The following is an 11,805-nucleotide window of genomic DNA, read 5'->3' on the forward strand; positions in this document are numbered from 1 at the left end:
GTGTGTGGAAGTCAGGGCAAATGACTTCTTGCTTACACATCTCCCTGGGGTAACACCACAAACAAGCTAATAGCTTATGGGGCTGAGCTTGTCTTGTTTCTGGACTGGTGACATTTAAACCAGGTCAGACAGAGGCTGAGTACTGTATTCCATTTTCCTGTTGCATTAGAGCAGAATGGTTGAGAACTGACCCTGAAAGTTTAGGAATTCCTTTTTACAGCAAATTCTAGGCTGTATCTTTTTGTCCATTGTTTTTGTTTCACTTTAAGGTGTTTTATTATTCTCTATCTATATCTACCGGTGGAGAACAGTGAGCTACTTAGTATCTAATTTTGTTCTTTTGCTTATGCAGGATGTGGTACTTGGAAACAAACCTCCATGTGGTTTGTTATATACAATAGGTATGTCCACCCTGCACCTCAGTCTTATCTTTCTTACTTTAGCATCTGTCATCCTTGGCGGAGCCCCAGGGGCAAATTCTGCTAAAGCTCTACCCCAAAGCTGTTGTGCTCCAAAAACTGATTCAGAGCTGCCGCCTTCAAAGATGTGAAGCCTTTACAGAGATGTGAAGCCTTTACAGATGCTGGGAAACAGGTGGCTCATTGACACCTTCGTTTGTATTGTTTATGCATATATAACCTAAAAGAATCATAGCACAGAGAAACACACAGAAATCCACAAGACTGTAATATCTGAGATTCTGAAAGCACCTTACACAAGTAGATTTTCTGAGCCTAAAAAATTAGCATCAAAGAATCAGATGATATGATTGCATCTGACTTAATTTCCCTGCATATTTAGATTATTGGACAGTATAATAAATTTATGAATCTCTTATTAATAAAAATAAAGATTTGGTTGTATAGAAATTATAGAATGTGTCTTTAAATTTTATATAGAAAATGAAAACTATGACAGGATTTTATTTCTTTGCTATTCTCCTCATGTCATCTCTAGTTAGTTACAGTATAGTTCTACAACCTTCCTACTGTAAATAGAGAAACATGCCTGGCTACTTAGATAGGCATCATAGATGTAGCACTTACTCATGAACTATTAATTTCATTTAATTTAGAACATATAGAACTAATGTTTTAACTATTTATGTCTTCAGAAAATTTTCATCTTTCAATTTGAGTGAAAAATGGCAAATAAAAACAGGATTTAAATAGTTGCATCTTTTGGTTGTTCAAACTATGTTATATATAAGTATATAAATTATTTTTAAAACATTTATTTATAAGGTAACAGAATACACGTGCTCTGAAAACAGAAGAGGACTATTGGGGAAGGAAAGAGACAAGCCAGAGGCGGTAGAGGAGCATGTGGAAGGGGGGAACGCATCAGAGTAAATCATAATGACATATATGTATGACAGTATCATAATGAAACACGTTACTTTGAATGCTAACCTAAAAACTTAATGAAACAATTATTTATATACACTATTAATACTTTAAAAGTTTACAGATTAAATAAACCTAGTTTTTCTGTGAGAGAAGGCACAGATGGGCAAATATAACTATACTGTACAAATAGGATTGCTTGTGGGAGCATTCTACTGTTTATCTTCAATCTCTCCAAAGAACAGATTATCCAATAGGCCAATAGGTAAATATTGACCTGCTTTTAGAGTCACGTTCGTTTAACGTTTCCTGCCCTTACACTTTAGGAAGAGTCAACTCCCCATGACATTTTAAAACACATCTCTTGACTTTCCTGCCAAATTCTCAAGCCTTGGAAAAACCAGTACTTTGTAAATTTTGTTTCCCGAGCTTCTTATTCCACATAATGTGGACTTCTGCATGAATAAAGTGATAGTAGAGCAATTAAAGAGATAAAGTGTCTTTGTAACTAAAATATCATCCAAGGGTGAATTCGGTGGCTGAGTTATGGAGGCTACGAAGGCTGTTTATGATTAACTAGTCTTACTGCAAGGCCTTTGAATCTGATGCAGTATTATTCCACATCTGACTTTACTCATAGTCTGTATCTCTGAGCAGATTGAACATTAGCACTCAATTGAAGAATTGAACACTGAAGAAAAAATTACTGAGGTATTTTATGGTGTATAATTATCATTAAGTAGAATAACTGAAGAAAGATAGAAGAAATGTACATGGTAAGCAATCAATGCTTAAATGTCCAAAAGGAAGATTAGGATGATGAAAACAATACCAACTGTTAAAGCTGCACCTCTTTTACTGAGTGTGCTAGGGACATGCCTTTGGTCATGAAACCTGAGAAGCCTCTTTATCAAAGTATGAGGGAACACTACAATGAAACAGGAGTACTGATAATCTTGTTTTCTCTCCTGTTAGGAAATAGAACATTGCTTCTATTTCCCACACCTGAGTGGATCTGACACATCCAAGACTCAGGTGAGGAACACAGAAGAGGATTTCCAAGAAGAAGACGATAGACACAGAATAGGAAAATTAAGCACAGTTCTTTGAAACCTTTCTATTTATCTGTGTGAAATTACAGGATATTTATAATATCTTATTTACAGTTAGACACATTCATATATACACCTACTACAAAGAAACTTGCAGTTAAAATACCTATGAGATATATATATCTGCAGGAGCCAAGAAAAGGGGAAAAAACCAGGGAGGTAAAGAGAAAGAAGGAACATGAGAGGGAAGAACACTATGAGACAAGTGTTATTAAGGGGGAAATGGGTAAAATGTGAGTATTTAAATGGGAGGGGGGAAAAGGGAGGGTTATGTAAGGAACTGTTGGGGTAAAGAGAAAAAAGGAGCTCAAGAGATGGGGGATCATAGGAGACAGGTATTATCAAGGGAGAAATGGCAATACTTTAACTGGGGAGGCCATGGAGGGAAGGTTAGACAGGGAGAGAGAATGGAGAGGTATGTAATGCCTAGCTAGTGTAAAAACCAGAGGGAATCATATTAGTTCAAAAACCTACTGAATAATTACACATGCAATATCTCTGCATGAGTCTACGTGTATACTGAAGGCTACATAACATGAAATAGTGCCATGGTGCCAGACAGGAGAAACCTCTCTTTGGATTGTTGGCCAGGGTACTTCGATTCCCAAAATTACCAGACTGTTGCCACAGTCCTTGATTGCTTCCTAGAATAGAAGGTAAGACCCTATTGCTGAAGACAGGACATATTTTGGACACAGGATTTAGAACTAGAGCTGACCTGGAAAGCCACCACCCTTAAAAGTTAGCTCTCATACTTTTGGAGAACATTATGCAAGTTGCCAAGAGAGAACAATAAGCGATGTTCCAACCCCAGCTTTAAGGCCTAACCACAACAATGACTGGCACAGCAAAGTGTATTGTGTAGTAGTGGCGTTTTTATCTTGGGGGTAATCAGTAGCTTCCTAATTGGACTTAAAGCCCACTCAATGAGAGGAAACTCATGTATGGTACTGTAAACATAGCCAACTACACATGGCTGGAGAGGTCATAAATCTTAAAGAAAATCCCAAGACTGTCAGATCCCTAGAAAAATGTAATTTCTTACTATGTGCAAAATATGGATACTTATATTTGCAGACAAGTGTCCCAGTCACTATTCATCAAAGTTTCTCTTGAAACAGATGGAGACTATTACAGAGTACCACAATTGGTCACACATAGATTGTCTGTGAATTGCCTAAGCCTAAGTGACACAACTACAATGCAGGTTCTACACCTAAGGCTCATGGAACATGGTGGAACAAGGAGAGAGAACATGGAACATAGAGAGAATACTAATGCATCCCTCAATTCTCATCAATGAAGCCCTCTCATGCAACATAAAAGGACACAAATGGCCAAAGCATAGAGAATAAGTCTTCAGAGTGTGGTCCTTAGACAGGACTCCTATATTAAACTCCACCCACATAGGGCTCAGGGACCATTGCAGAAGAGGGGGCAGAAAAATGGTAAGAGCCAGGGAAAAAGTGCATGATCATATGGAAATAGGGTCCTATGGGCTCCTGAGACCTTGGTCATATGAGCCTACAGCAATGGTGTTAGCATGCACAAGACCCATGCAAACTCAAGAAGATAGAAACCCCACACAGAGCTGTGGAAATGGGCAGTAGGTCCCAATCTTAGCTGAAGAACTATTAGCAGCTGATTACTACTGATCTTCTTAAAGGGAGAGACTCTAGATAGGCTGACTAGACCTCAGTGGATGAACTTGCACTGAGGGATGTCTGGGGACACCAACTTTACATGATAGGCCTTAACACAAATGGCAGAATGTATATATTCCAGTGGAGGATATGGAAGGGTGCCGATGGGGAAGCGGTATAAAAAATGATTAAGATGTTCTGTAGGAAATAGACAATAATTCAATAAAAAATTTACAAAAAAGTCTTGGAGATTTTATTACTGCATGGATCCAGGTTTCTGACAGCATAGATAGCACTTAGAGGTGCTGGCTGGGGATGTCACCAGCTGCTGAGGGAATCACTTTTGTGAAGCAGCTTCACAGTTTGACTCTACAAGGGTAAGGAATAACTGCTCAGTGCATTTCCTGCATTCTTCTTTTTGCCCATTGCATATTGGTCAAAAAATTTCACATTTTTATCAAAGTGGCAAGAAATAAAATTCAATTGAATTCTGTTGACCAAAGGAATTGTGATATAAGTACAAAGTGATTTTTGTACTGTTTTCTATTTTGCAAAAAGTATATCTCAATTCTTACATAATTATACATACAAAGAAATATCACTTCCGTTTCATAGCTACTGCAAAGCTAGTCAGAGAAAAGACATTGCCAGCATGCCACTATTTTTGACCATGAGCTATATCCTCAAACTATCATAACTTGATAATTGGGACATAGTAGCATTGTCTTTTGGTAATTCTGAATTTTAAAGACAACATGAGGGTAAAATCAAGATGGATGTTGCTCTTTTCAATCTGCTATCAATTCACTAACAACTGCAAAGTTCATTAATGTAAAAAAGTAATTTTCTTAAAATTTTTCATGAGTGTTTTCAAAGCATGGTATTTATTTTCTGATGTTGTACTGACCACAGCTGGGGCTAAAGAAAAGGATCTTCCTTGGGTTGTCTGCAGTCTGCACTCTGACTTCCTCCTTTTGGCCCAGTTTAGCCCAGACATTTCAACAGCTCGACTAAGCCTCATCACCATTTAGCTGCCAAGCTCAGTGGCTGCCAAACTCACTAGTAGCTTTTTAAGTACACCTGTTGCCTGTGCTATGTTTCAATCAAGAAGGCTAGACTTTGCTGGTCTACCCCAGGGCAAGGAGCTCTCTCAAAGAAGAATACTTTTTTAATATTACTTCATCATTCTTCTTTAGAGAAACTTTTCAAAAATAAGCTTCCTTTCTTACAGATAAATTTCATTCATATAAACCTGGTGTGTAACATCTATTTTGGATTAGTTTATAGAAAAAAATAGTTTTGAGAATGAAAACTACTAATAATTTTATACTTGTATAGAGCTAGCTGAGAGGTATATGAACAACAAAACTTGAGGACTTGGTTATGAACTGAGAGATTTTAACTGTAGTAATCAAATAGCATTTGTAACAAAGTTAATCTGATAGTTAATGGTATGCACTGCATGGTCATTAGGTATAAATACAGGGTAGTTCATAGAAAGGACCATAATTAATGTGCGTCATAGAGCTAAAGCAACATTTTTGGAGCAAGCTCAATGGAGAGATGAATGGAAAGGCAGTTGGATGCAGCTTCTGTTTTAAGGGTTCTGGACCAGCTGAGCCTCCTTGGGTTGGCTTCACTGTTTTCCCATTAGCATTTGCTCCAGGCCAGGAGGCTGGTGGCTGGGAATAACCTTCCCTACCCACAACAAAGATGATATAAAGTTACAAAGAGAAAGTACGGTAGATTCAGTTCTTATAGATTTCCCAGTCTCTCAAACACCGTATGCTATTTTTCTGGAGCTTTGAAGTCCTTTACCTACGAAGAAAAAGGACATACAGATAATTTTTTACTTTGGTCATCATATAGCACTGATAGGCTTCTTCTAGTCAAAGTCTTTATAGCCACTAGGGTTTTATGAACTATTTTTTGTTCCATTTGAGCACCACTCAGTGTTCATAAAGCATATATGAGTTTTGTTTGTATCAGTGGAATATTTGTCTGTAGAAAAAGTGGTTGTTTACTTGAAGTGGGATGTTTTTTGGGCTACCCACCAACCTACATTTTCTAAGACTTAATACAAAAAGTAATAACAAGCTCTGACTCATGTGCCTGGTCTCCAGTTAATTTTATTTTGAAGATATCTGTTTTTCTGCAAGTTGTGCCTGTGCATCACTCAGGTGACATTGTTCCCATGACTGGTGTGACCTGACCAAATGATATGGCTCAAATGCCAACTTACTGACTTCATCCTAACTTCCTGTCATATTTCACAATTAATATGCCAACAAATCTTGTTGGCTCTAGCTTAGAAATACATCTGAATTCTGACTGTTCTTAGTACTTATTGCTAGCACTCTGGTCTCTACCTCATCTGCATATTTCACCAGGACCATTACTATCATCTTTCAACTTCTAGTTGCTCCTATCCTGCAATCTATTCTCCACAGTGTAGTTACTTTCTCTCAGGTTACTCCTGTAATGGCTCTCCATTCCACACAGAATAAAATGTAAAAGTCTGGAAGTTCTACATCTGTCCCTTTCTTATACCTCACTGCCTCTCTATTCCATCAGTTTCTCTCCCCTTGCTTACTGGATTCTAGTGGCATTGGCTTTCTGGCTGTTTCTCCGACATGACAGACCATTTCCACTCAGGGTAACTTTGCACTTCCTGTGTAAAGAAGAACTTTGCACTTCTACCCCCTGACAGCCACATGAACCATTTCTCACATCTTCAGGTCTCTAATCAAATGTCTAGTGGCCTTCCCAGAGCAACATTTAAAGTTAGCCCTCTCATTCCCCAGTTTTGTTTTCTAGGACTCACGGTTTGAGACAACAGATATTTATTGGGTCATTTGGACTTTCCCACTGAAATATAAGTTCTAAGAAAGTAGGACTCCTGCGTCTTGGTGTTCCACTCCATCCTCATTTTAGAACGCTGCATAGCACATTCGTGAATGTCTCAGCCACTTGCGCCAATGTCTCCTTTTGAAATTTTGATTTCCATTATAAAATTAAAGTTTGAAATCTTAATTCCATAGTTTAATCCTCTAAATATTTGAGCTATAAACTCATCTTTTGGTTTTAATTCCTTTGGCGAGGAAATGAAACCAGGGAAATACCTAGTGATTATAAAAGCAACTGCTATTAGATGAGCACTTTTTTTCACTGGTCTCTGTGCTTAGACTCATTTAATTCCACCTGCGGTTCTAGAGATCGGAATTAAAGAGTGCTCTTTTACAGAGTTCTTGAGAACTTTGGGGAATTAAATAACTTGCTATTGAACTGAGAGTAGAGTTCAGGCATGACAGACTCTACACTGCCTCCTAGCTGTCTTCTCCAGTAGTTCATATATGGTGAAAGGGATTCCAATGCGTTGCTTTTGCAAAAGAAGTTTCACATATTAGGTTTTTGGGGATGACACATGTTGTAAATAAGTGACGTATGAAGTATATTTACAAACACACATCCCCCCTATATTAAATTATATATATGCATATATATGTCATTTTATAAGTATACATGTATCTCAAGAATCTGTGTACCCTACCAGGTAGTTCAACTTTAGGAAGCATCCTTTAGAAGGCCTTCCTTATGCTGGGATACTAAAATTCAAGATTTGCTTTGCCAGACTTCGGAAAAAAACTCTGTTTTCCTGCACTAATACGGTTTAGGGGCAGTTTAAAGCACTTCGCAAAAGAGGATGGGAACAAAAAGAGGGGACCCATGTGCATGGGGACGCTTCAGCTCGGCTCCCGGGGCACAAACGCAGACACGACGGAGCACAGCCAGCGCACGGGGCGGCGGGCGCGGTGGGGGCGGGCACGAGGGCTCCGGGAGCGGCCTGCGCCGGAATGGGGCGGGGGGAGGGGCCTGCGGCGGCCCGCCCTCTCCTGGGGATGCCGGGATGTTTACCCTCCTGACAGCCGCGGCCGCGGGAGGAGGAGCAGGAGTCGGGAGGATGGGCCGCCGTTAGGCTCGCAGTCGGGAGCACGGTCGAACGGGGTGGGAGCCCGCGCCTGCAGCGTCGCGGGCGGGCGGGAACGACGCGATCGGCTCGGGTGGCGTAGCGCAGCCCCCGAGCCTGTCCGCGCCGGCACCTGGCCGAGCAGCTCCGGTGGGCGCGACGACCCGTACGCTCCGGCTTCCTGGTGAGTCGCCGCGGGGCTCGGGGGTGGGATGGGAGGCCCGCGGGGTGCGTCCGGCGAGGGGAGCAGGAGGCCGCGCGGGGCCTCGGGCTCGTGTGCCCGCGGAGGCCGGCCCGGTCCGCAGTGCAGCCGGCAGTCGGGAGGCCGGAGCTCCGCGGCCCGGGGCGGGGGCGCCGCGGTAACCAAGAAACTCCGCGGCCTCGATGGAGGCAACAGGTCTTTGGTTTCGGGACCGGGCAACTCCAGAGAAGACCCGCCCCCGGCTGGAGCTCATTGGCCACCTCGGTTATTTATCGCTCGCGGATTGGTTCAATACGTCTCTCAGGATTCGGCCGCTGCCGAATTTAGAAAAGTGAAGTTCATGGAGAGGGAGAAGCATGGATGGTGGGAGAGGGAAGCGAGAAGCCGAGGTGGCGGGAGACGCGCAGGGACCCGGATCAGAGAGGACCTGAGACTGACCCAGGCTTAGGAAACCGAAGGGCGCGGCTGGAAGGCTGCAGCGAGCGTTGGTTGTGATGGAAGCAATGGAAAGAAACACATAGAAAGTGGAGGGCAAAGTCACTGACGAAAGGAGCTCCGAGAAAAAGTTAGAAAAGTGAGTCGTGGCTGGACGTGAGCTCTACCCAGAGGATGCTGTGGATCCCAGTGCCGGGCCTCCTCTCCGCTGCACTCTAGGCCTTGGAGACCTATCATGACATAAATTTGTGGACTCATACTGTATTCATAAACTGAAGCCGCTGCTCGGGATAAATACTTAGAATATATATTTACTTTCCAGTAAGGTTTCTGCCCTTTACAGTCCTGGTGACCGAACTGGATGTAGGAAGTACATTAAGTGACTCTCTTTCTTTGAGACTCCTAATCCTAAAGGGTGTAATTAAAACCAATCAGATGCCCATAGTTTTTGAGTATTGTTAGAACTACTCTATAATTTCTTCCCCAAGGAGCCTGCAGTTTCCAGGACTAGGCGCGTTACCCACAGCCTTCACGGTGTGCTCTGATGGATTGCCTTACAGATTGTCGTTCAGGGTATGTGTATTAAAAATCTGTTCTGTTGAGGACCACGAGCTGCTGATTTTGTGGTCAAAGAGTGGCTTATTACTTGTATTCAAAATTTTATAGGCTATTTGGGACTAGACAAACCCTGAAAACGGCTAATTCAGCCTGCATTACTTTGTGGCATTTCTTGCTGGATGGCTGCTAGTATTTTTGGCTGAAACATTTGGTGAGGAACAGTGTGCATTTGAGTCGGCTAACACACAGCTGGACAGTTATTTCATTTTCACAGTCCTCTACTACACTGGGAAAGCCGGTCCTTACTTTGCTTTACCCTCCAAACCGCAGCATCCTCTGGTTTGGCCTTTGCCCGGGAGATGTTGAACTTCTGCAAAAAAACTTTGCCTCTTGGAGCCAGAGGGACAGAAAACTGGATGGGGGCTAAACAGAGGAAGGGACTGTGCCTAGGCTGGGGTGAAGGAGATCCGGAGACCCTGAGCTGCTCTGGAGGGACCCGCCCTGCAGAGCACTGACTGCAACCACAGCCAATGAGCGGCCGCCGCTCGGGAGGGCGGGTACTTCCTACTGGTGCCCTGGACCTGGGGTAGGGACCCGAGTTCCTCTTCTGAGGATGTGGGCCTGAGTTTGGCAGTCCTGAGAAATCAATGCATAAAAATAGGGCGAAAAGGGGGGGGGGGGGGGGGGGGGGGGGGACTCTGGTTTCCTCTGTGCCCTGTTTCTAGATTCAGCCGCAACTTGAACTCACCACTTCCACTGTAACTTTATAGTAGATAAGAAATGAAACTCTGGTCAGCAAATTAAATATAGTTGGTGACTGGGGCTTTACCATATTCAAATGAAAACAGAGAACTGTTTAGGTATTTTTACGGCCATTTAAAATCTTTCCACGGTTAAGACAGTCATGGACATAAAAAGTAGTCCAAGACTGCCTTTCATTTTCAGATAAACAGATCTGTTTTAAAAACTGAACTACCATCCAGATTTCTTTTTCTAGATAGTATCTGTCTCACCATCCATTCCTTCCCCCTTTAGCACTCTCGTGCTGGACTCTGATTTGTCTCCAGCCCAGTGCTTACTCTGAGAATGGGAAAGCACTCTGGAACCATGGCTGCATACTAGTGGAGGAGGGGAGTCTGGAGGCCAAAGAGCCCAGGGACTGAGAGTCAGCATCACAGTTTCAAATCAGAGAAAATGCAGTTCCACAAAGGCCCCCTCTCCTGCCCAGGTCCTCCAATGACTGACTTAGCATTTGAGCTCTGGCATACTGCAAACATTAAGTAATAATAAGCATTGACTGAAAAATGAATAAAATTCCTGTGATGTTATAAAAATATGCACAGCAGTGGCACAGGGGACTGCTCCAGTCATTCCCAATTTCATCCAAAGAATTCTTTTCAAGTATCAGAGCGTCATGTGGGCAGGTATTTTACCTCATAGTTTAAACTGCATTGTAGCAAACTTGAGTTCTTGGAGATGACTTGGACACGGCATGAGTAATTACTACTCGACTTGTTTTTTGGTAATTCAGTTTGACTATCCGTATGGTGTTATATATTTTTCAAAATATTTTTTCTTCTAAAGAGAATAGTTTATAATTCATGGGTTTTATGAGGACAGATGGCCATGAGCATTCTTTTTTGTGTGTGCTTTCAACCCTTATTAAAATAATAGCTTTGACATACTATGTATGAGCTTATAGGATGAGCTGTGTTGTAAATGATAGCTGTCCACAATATTAAGCTGAAGAGTGTGTCAACAAAACTTAATTAACTGGCATACAAAAATTTAGAAGTGTGTGTTTTCTATTACTTAGTGGAGATAGGCCCTTTTCTAAATTGCCAGTGCTTTTCTGTGGACAGTAGTTTAGGAGTACCTTTTAAATTCCAGACTGCTTTTGTATAGAACTGGGATTTACAAACTCCAAATGGCCACCTAGTAAATGTTTTTTGGCATTGTGAGCTGTGTAGTGTGTTGGAGCTCCAGGCTCCCCTCCACAGAAAACACCTGCATGAGTGGATGTGGTCACACCAATAAAACTTTATTTGTATAAATAAGCTGTTTTCCCATTCCTGCTCTAGAAACTTACATCAAAGACTGAAGTATGAATTCTAGACCATTGATCTTCAAGTTAATGTAGATTTCCCTGTAGCGGTACTCTATAAACATTTTTGTTCTGCATGCATATTATTTTTTCCTGTGTTTATCATTATGCGAATAAGCCTAGGTGTAGTACCCTGGGTTTGTTTCCCTTTACGATCCTAGTTGAGCAACTTTAGTTTGTTCAGACTCTAGTTTTTTCCAGCTCACATAAGGTTGCTTTGAATAGTAAATGAAAAGTGCAGAGTGGTAGGTCCAGTAAGTGGTGGTTTCATTTAAGTTATTTTTCTGTCCAGAGAACCTTTGGGAAGTTCTCCACAGGTTCTTCCGATGACAGGTGCTGTCATCTATGGTGCTCTAAAGGGTGCCTCACTGTTCCTCAGTTTCTGCTTTCTGTGCTTTAATTCTCTCCTCTCCTCTCCTCTCCTCTCCTCTCCTCTCC

The 11,805-nt window shown here is 41.9% G+C and overlaps 1 protein-coding gene across 1 annotated transcript in view; it reads left to right on the top strand.

The window, feature by feature from the left end:
• The first annotated feature begins 8,009 nt into the window (after positions 1–8,009).
• The window catches only part of Nek7 (NIMA related kinase 7), a 149,566-nt gene continuing 145,770 nt past the window's right edge, over positions 8,010–11,805 (top strand). Inside the window, exon 1 of the mRNA XM_008830256.3 lies at positions 8,010–8,252. The gene's annotated coding sequence lies outside the window, so the exon portion shown is untranslated. The remainder of the gene's footprint in view (positions 8,253–11,805) is intronic.

This window comes from Nannospalax galili, unplaced genomic scaffold, assembly GCF_000622305.1.
Source record: "Nannospalax galili isolate Female #2095 unplaced genomic scaffold, S.galili_v1.0 scaffold113, whole genome shotgun sequence".
NCBI lineage: Eukaryota > Metazoa > Chordata > Mammalia > Rodentia > Spalacidae > Nannospalax > Nannospalax galili.